The following is a 7,451-nucleotide window of genomic DNA, read 5'->3' on the forward strand; positions in this document are numbered from 1 at the left end:
AATGATAGTGTGCTCAACTATATAGATGGTAAGGTTTACAGGTTTCTAAGTTGGATATAGACTTTGTGAATTTCAAAGACTTAGTAGAAATGTTTAAGGGCTTAGGTTACCAAACTTACAATGGGATGTACTGGCTAGACCCCATTAGGGATATTGAGTCTGGGCTCCATATTCTCAAAGGAGACAAAGAGATTAATGAGATGTGTGATAACAAAATAGCTAACATGGAGACTGATGAGCTGTATATCTATTGTGATTATGATGAAAATAATCCTGAGTTGTTAGAGGCTGCTACTGATGTAGAAAGAGATGCTGACTCATCTAGTGATGATGGTTATGAGAGTGCGGAAGATAAAGCTTACAAGTCTCCTCTACCTAGGTTTGAATCTGATAATAGTAGTAATAGCCGTGAGATTTTGACTCCAAAGAAGAAGAGATTAACAACAACAACAAAAAGATTTGACTTCAAAAAAGACAAATGTTACTGCAAATAAGAGAAATGTCACTCCAAAAAAGAAGAATGTCAAGACAAAAGAGGCCGGGGTCACTCTCCTAGTACTCAGAAGAAGAAGGCAACAAAGAGATATGTGGGCAAGACTAAATAATATATTTTAGCTCAACCAAATGTTATGGATGGACAGAATGTTAGGTCTACAACAACAATAAGCCCAAATGTTATGGAATGTGAAGATTGTGGATTATCGAAGCAAGCCCATTCTGACCATGTGTGAAGACCTAAGGTGTTATCTTACGAGAAAGATGGCCTTCCATAAGAAGTTGATGAAATATACTGGAAAGTTAGCTCCAATTCAACAATAGAGGCTAGATGAGATTATTAAACTAGAAAGTAACAAATGGAATGCTGAATGGATAGGTGATGATGATAAAGTCATATTTGAGGTTCAAAGGAGGAATCACAAAGTTGGTGTCAACCTTAGGGAGAAAACATGCACTTGTAATGCATGACAACTAACAAGTATGAAATTAAGATTTTGTAATTAAAATTCATTATACATAGATTGAAATTGTAGTTTGCTAAATTATTGATTTTATTTATGCACATACTATGATTGCTTAGGTTTACCATGCAAGCATGCTGTAGCTACTATTTCTAGACTTCACAAGCTAAATCTTAAACCAAAAGACTTTGTTCATGAGTAGCTTACCATGAATGCCATTCGGAAAACTTATGAGATCACTATCAAGCTGGTGCGCGAATTGAGAACTCGCACAGCTTAACCGGCAAGTACACCGGGTCATCCAAGTAATATCTCAGGTGAGTGAGGGCCGATCTCACGAGGATTGTTGGACTGAGCAAGCAATGGTTGTTAGGTTGGACTTAGTCAGGCAAATCAAAAAAGGGTTTAGTGAATCAGTTCACATAAAACAGTAAATAAGCAAATAAAGAAAAGCAAATAAAAGTTTGGTGTGAAAACAGTATGAGAAAACAGTTAAGGCTTATGAGATGTTTATCTTTCCGAATTAAAATTTCTTATCAACTATTTTAACAATGCATGATTCATTCTATGGCAAACTTTAAATTTCTAAACCCTAATCTCTTAGTGATTTAGCCTCCTCTAACCTTCATTAACCGCCACTATCGTGGTCACTCAATTCCGATTAAAGGGTGAAGTTCAAAAAACTAGTTTAGCGCCACGAAAATCCTAATTACCCAAGACTAACATGATTATATGTCACATATCCAAATTAGTTCATGCAATTAGCGATTTAAGAGGAATTTATTTTTAAGCTATAGTTCAAGCGAGATAACTCTCTTGAGAATCACAAGAACTCATATAAAAAAGGGTCATACTCTCGTTCCACACAGTTCATAAGATTAAGAACGAAAACAATCCTTAGAATTGAATCAAACATTAATTAAAATAGAAGAATAATAGTTCTAATCTATAGAAATAAACAGAGCCCCTAACCTTAACCAGGAGGTTTAGTTGCTCATGACCTATAGAGAAACTAGGGTTCTAAAAACGTGCGGAAGGAAGAAGATCCCAAAATACAAGTGATCTTTTCCTTTAAATACTAACCTAATTTGAAATGAAAATAAAATAATAAATTTCAAACCTAAAACATATTGTTTATGATTAAAAAATACAAAAAGAAAATAAAATATAACTAATGAGTGCTAAATCCACTTGGAGGCCCAAATGAGTGTGATTCGGACTGGCTGCTGGCGTTTAATGCCAGTTTAGATGTTAAACGCCCTAAGGGGAGTGCAAATTTCTGGTTTTAGATCCTCTACTAGCGCTAAACGCCAGGTTGGGAGTTTAGCACCCTGAGGGGAGAAGTTCTGGCGCAGGTTCTGTCCTTCTTGGGCGCTAAATGTCAGGCTCGACGTTTAGCATCAGATTTGGCACTGATTTCAGAAAAAAGTATATACTATTATATATCATTGGAAAGTTCTAGAAGTTTTCTTTTCAACTTCATTAGAATCGTAGCAATTAGACCTCTGTAGCTCAAGTTATGCTCATTGGAGTGCAAGGCGGTCAGGATTGACAGCATCTACTTTTTTCCTTTGTTTTTGCACAAAACTCTGCCAAATTCGCTTGAATTTCACCTGAAATTATAAAAACACCAAAATAACTCAATGTAGCATCCAAAGAGGATTTTTACACTAAAATATAATAAAATTTAATAAAGTATAATAAAAAACAACTAGAAAATGAGGAAAAAAAAGGGTATAAGATGCTCATGCATTATAACACCAAACTTAATGTCCTCATGCAACCAAAACAATATAGGACCAAGAAGAGTGAGGGGTCTCTGAAGTCTTTTCTTGTGTCAATATAAGCAACCAAAACTTATACTTCCTCGAGTCTTTTCTTGTGTCACTGGAAGAGTGAGGGGTCTCTGAAGTCTCGGAGGGTATGGTAGTTTAGCTTTGTACTCGGGGGCCTTGGGTAATGTAGGATGTGTATAAAGAGTGACCGGAAAGGGGTTATCAGGGTGCCTTAAGGGGGCGTTCTTTGAGTCTTCTTGGGCATTCAACGCCTTCCCTAGCTCCCTTAATGGGTGTTCAGCGTCCTCTCTGGTACTCTCTGGCTCTATAATTTTCTACTCCGGTGTCTCTTTTTCAACTTGCTTCTCAGTAATTTGTGTCTTTGAACTTGCCACTTGATCATTTATCAAGGTGATGGTCTTGCACTCTTCTCTGGAATTTGGAACCATGTCACTGGGTCTCTAGGGTTTTTGCTTGTGCATATAATACAATTTCATCTGTAAATCTCGGATTGAAGCTTAACCGACAAGTTGGACTTAGTCAGGCGAATCAGAAAGGGGTTTGGTGAATCAGTTCACATAAAACAGTAAATAAGCAAATAAAGAAAAGTAAATAAAAGTTTGGTGTGAAAACAGTATGAGAAAACAATTAAGGCTTCGGAGATGTTTATCATTCCGGATGAAAATTTCTTATCAACTATTTTAACAATGCATGATTCATTCTATGGAAAACTTTAAATGTCTAAACCCTAATCTCTTAGTGATTTAGCCTCCTCTAACCTTCAATAACCGCCACTCTTATGGTCACTCAATTCTTGTTAGAGGGTGAAGTTTAGAAAACTAATTTAGCGCCACGAAAAATCTAATTATCCAAGACTAACAGGATTATATGTCACATCTCCAAATTAGTTCATGAAATTATTGATTTAAGAGGAATTTTTTTTTAGCTGTAGTTCAAGCGAGATAACTCTCTCGAGAATCACAAGAACTCATGTAGAAAAGGGTCATACTCTCGTTCCACCAAGTTCATAAGATTAAGAATGAAAACAATCCATAGAATTGAATCAAACATTAATTAAAATAGAAGAATAATAGTTTTAATCCTTAAAAATAAACAGAGCTCCTAACCTTAACCAGGAGGTTTAGTTGCTCATGACCTACAGAGAAACTAAGGTTCTAAAAACATGCAGAAGGAAGAAGATCCCAAAATACAAGTGATCTTTTCCTTTAAATATTAACGTAATTTGAAATGGAAATAGAATAATAAAGTATAAACCTAAAAAATATTGTTTTCTATTAAAAAATACAAAAAAGAAAATAAAATATAACTAATGAGTGCTAATTTCACTTGGAGGCCCAAATGAGTGTGATTCGGACTGGCTGTTGGCGTTTAAGGCCAACTTGGACATTAAGCACCCTAAGAGGAGTGCATGTTGCTGGTTCTGGCTCCCCTGCTGGCTCTAAATGCCAGGTTGGGCATTTAGCGCCCTGGATAGAGAAGTTCTGGCGCTGGTTCTCTCCTTCATGGGGGCTAAACACTAGGCTCGACGTTTAGCACTAGATCTGGTAGAGATTTCAGAAGAAAAGTATATACTATTATATATCGTTGGGAAGCTCTAGAAGTTTGCTTTCCAACGGCATTAAAATTGTATCAATTAATCCTCTGTAGCTCAATTTATTCTCATTGGAATGAAAGGAGGTCAGGGTTGACAACATTTACTTTCTTCCTTTGCTTTTGCACAAAACTCTGTCAAATTTGCCCGAATTTTATCTGAAATTATAAAAATACCAAAACAACTCAAAGTAGCATCCAAAGAGGATTTTTGTACTAGAATATAATAAAAATTAATAACATATAATAAAAAACAACTAAAAAATGAGTGAAAAAAGGGTATAAGATGCTCACGCATCACAAGTCTGTGAATAGTGAGAAATATTGGCAAGAGACATCATTAGCTGACTATAAGCCACAAGCACCATTTATCAAGAGACCTCCTAGCTGTCCAGTACTAAGAAAAAAAGTGGTCAAAGTATATGAAAGTCAATTAGCTGAGAACAATGGCAGAAAAGTGAAGAAGTCATTCCCTGTTACATGCAATACATGTGGAAAAAATGTCACTATTACAAAACATGCAAAGGAGCTACAAGTGATCTCAGTTGGCAACAAAAGGGGAAAAATCAAAGAAGTACTAAGGCAATTGGTAATCGATAAAGACAGTAGTAACCAGTCCAGCCAACTGAGCAACAAGTACCATGTAGTGTTAGTAGTTTATAGTGTTAGTAGTTTTAAGTTTATTTGTATGAAATTGACAGGGGTTTAAAAGTACCTTAACAAAATCTTTAGGGGTCTAGATTTCTGAACAAAAAATTGATAAGAATTTAATTGTCTTCATTTAATCTGTTTGCAATTTCAGGATGTGCCTCCAGCGAGCAATGCTTCAGGGTCACATAGAGTTAATTCAGATGTGATAAATGGTGCACTACTGGAGAGTGAAGCAATTAATCCTGTTGTAAGTGCTACTTGTATATAATTTGCATTTGGAATTTTACAAATATATTGTGCCTAAACTTTAAGCTTGGTTGTGCATATAGTCCAAGGCTAAGAAGAAAAAAAAAACAATAAAAAATTACAAAACCACCACAACAAAAAGAATATGAGATTTCACGTTATCAATCTGCACCACCAGCTGAGGTATTGGAGTATAATATATCAATCACAGTGTTTGTGAATTTAAGAGTTGGAATTTGTCAATTTGACTTGTTTACTAGGTTTAAGATTCCAATATTAATCCTCAACCCATTTTTATAACTTACAATGACATACCACTAGGAATCATACCAATAACAAGACCATGGAGAGCAAAATAGCCCATTGTGAGGCCATGCTTGTCCAATTTGAGTTTTCATGGTGTCAATCCTATTGCTAAATCAGTTGTGATTACAAGAGCATTCATACCAACATGTCCTAAACCAAGTAACAACAATAGAATTTCTACAGAGATATTGACAGCCACAAGCTCTGGCACAGCAACAAGACTTTTCCAATTTATCCTAACTCTAGGCCTCAATGAATCCTCAGATTTAAAAGCACCAACTAATTTCAGTGCACCAACTGCTTTCCATCCTCCAAAGAAGAAGTAAAGACTAGAACCTACTTAATTTAAGTTGTTATTTTTCGATTACTAGAATGATGTAGTTGTTTGTGTTTTTGGATTGTAAGCTATGACCTTTATTGTTATGTTCACTTATGGTCATATTTATTAGGCATTATGACATAACACTATAGATGGTTATTTTGGTATGTTTAGATTTTGTGACAATACACTAAAATTGCCAAAAGCTAATGGCTAATGATGTATTGTGCTTTTGGATTATATTGATATCTATCAATGTTACAGTTTAAAATATTAGTCTATTGAGCAAGTTGAAGTAACATTCAATGACTTCATACATAATTCAATTCAAATTACATAATATTGTCATTTGATCAATAAGTCCCTAGCAAAATTACAGCAATCTTAAATTAAGTCACGTAACTCATACAATTAACATAACACAAACATCATAGCAATAGTAAAGAAGATTATAAACCCCCCAACACACTCCAAAATCCTAACAACAAAAATCTTGTTTTGGTCTGCACTCCATTATGTAGCAGCAGCTCTAATTTCATCAGTCTCTCTTCTATCTCTGACAATTTACTTTGCACCTCAGATTCTTGCTCTCCCATGTCAACACCCTCCAATTTGAAATCAATATTTGCTGCAATAATCTCATCAAGCCATTTGAAGTACTTACACTACTGTTGTGAAGTCTATAAATAACAAAAGAAAAAAAAATCTTCTAACATAACACAAGTAGCAAAAATTAGATTCAGATCAATGGTTACTTACCTTAAAGTAGCAGCACCCCAAAAACAACCTACTAGGGTTTAATCTAGTTCCAGATTCGAACAAGGTTGCATAACGTCCACAATTGCAATGTGGGTATTAGAACTTCTTCTTCCTCTCCATTTCGATGGTGTCCACTTTAATTTCTCTACAATGCATTAACCTTTTGATAGTCATCCATGAACGTCGATTCGAAGATGACGATAGCTCTGTGCAGACCATTCTTCCTTGTTAGGGTTTCAAATCTGCCATAGAAATGAAGACAACAAAGAGAGTTTAGTGATTTTAACCTCTTTTTATAACAACAAAACGCAAATGTTTTGCTGACAGTGCAGAGGGCTAACTATTTCAAACAAATTGCGACTGACACGTAAGGACGTTAAGTGATACGTAGGAACGTTGCCACTTCTTATTGTCGGAGAGTTGCACACAAAGGCTAGAATGTTCGACGAAAGTGATGGATAGGGGTCACGATGGGATTATGCTTTTTTAAGGAGTAGAAAGGAGTTTCGTGAAATTTCAGGAATCGGAGTGATTTTACTTGAAAAATAAAGTACCAAAAAACTCAAACCCCGCAAATGTGTTAGTTTTTCCAGAACAACGATCAACTTGTTTTTTTCTTGGGATTTCAAATTTTTAATTAGGATAGATTTCATAAAATTAATCATCTTTGCAGTAATTCTGGCATTAGTCTCTTAAATGTCCTAGTTGAGAGTTAGAACAACACTTGGGGGTGGTCTCGGGGAAGGGATAGAGGGAGGGAGGCTTTAAGCCTCTATGATAGAGCAATGGAACCAACCAAATTAAACTGATTCAAATCAATTGATT

The 7,451-nt window shown here is 35.4% G+C and overlaps 1 long non-coding RNA gene across 1 annotated transcript; it reads right to left on the reverse strand.

The window, feature by feature from the left end:
* Window positions 1-6,163: 6,163 nt before the first annotated feature.
* On the reverse strand, window positions 6,164-7,202 carry LOC140184622 (uncharacterized). The gene is made up of 2 exons (XR_011881721.1): window positions 6,627-7,202; window positions 6,164-6,495 (listed from the first exon to the last, which is right to left on the reverse strand). It is a non-coding gene; the product is annotated as an uncharacterized lncRNA (long non-coding RNA).
* Between the last annotated feature and the right edge of the window lie 249 nt (window positions 7,203-7,451).

The sequence above is a fragment of the Arachis hypogaea genome, chromosome 5 (assembly GCF_003086295.3).
Source record: "Arachis hypogaea cultivar Tifrunner chromosome 5, arahy.Tifrunner.gnm2.J5K5, whole genome shotgun sequence".
In the NCBI taxonomy this organism is placed as follows: domain Eukaryota; kingdom Viridiplantae; phylum Streptophyta; class Magnoliopsida; order Fabales; family Fabaceae; genus Arachis; species Arachis hypogaea.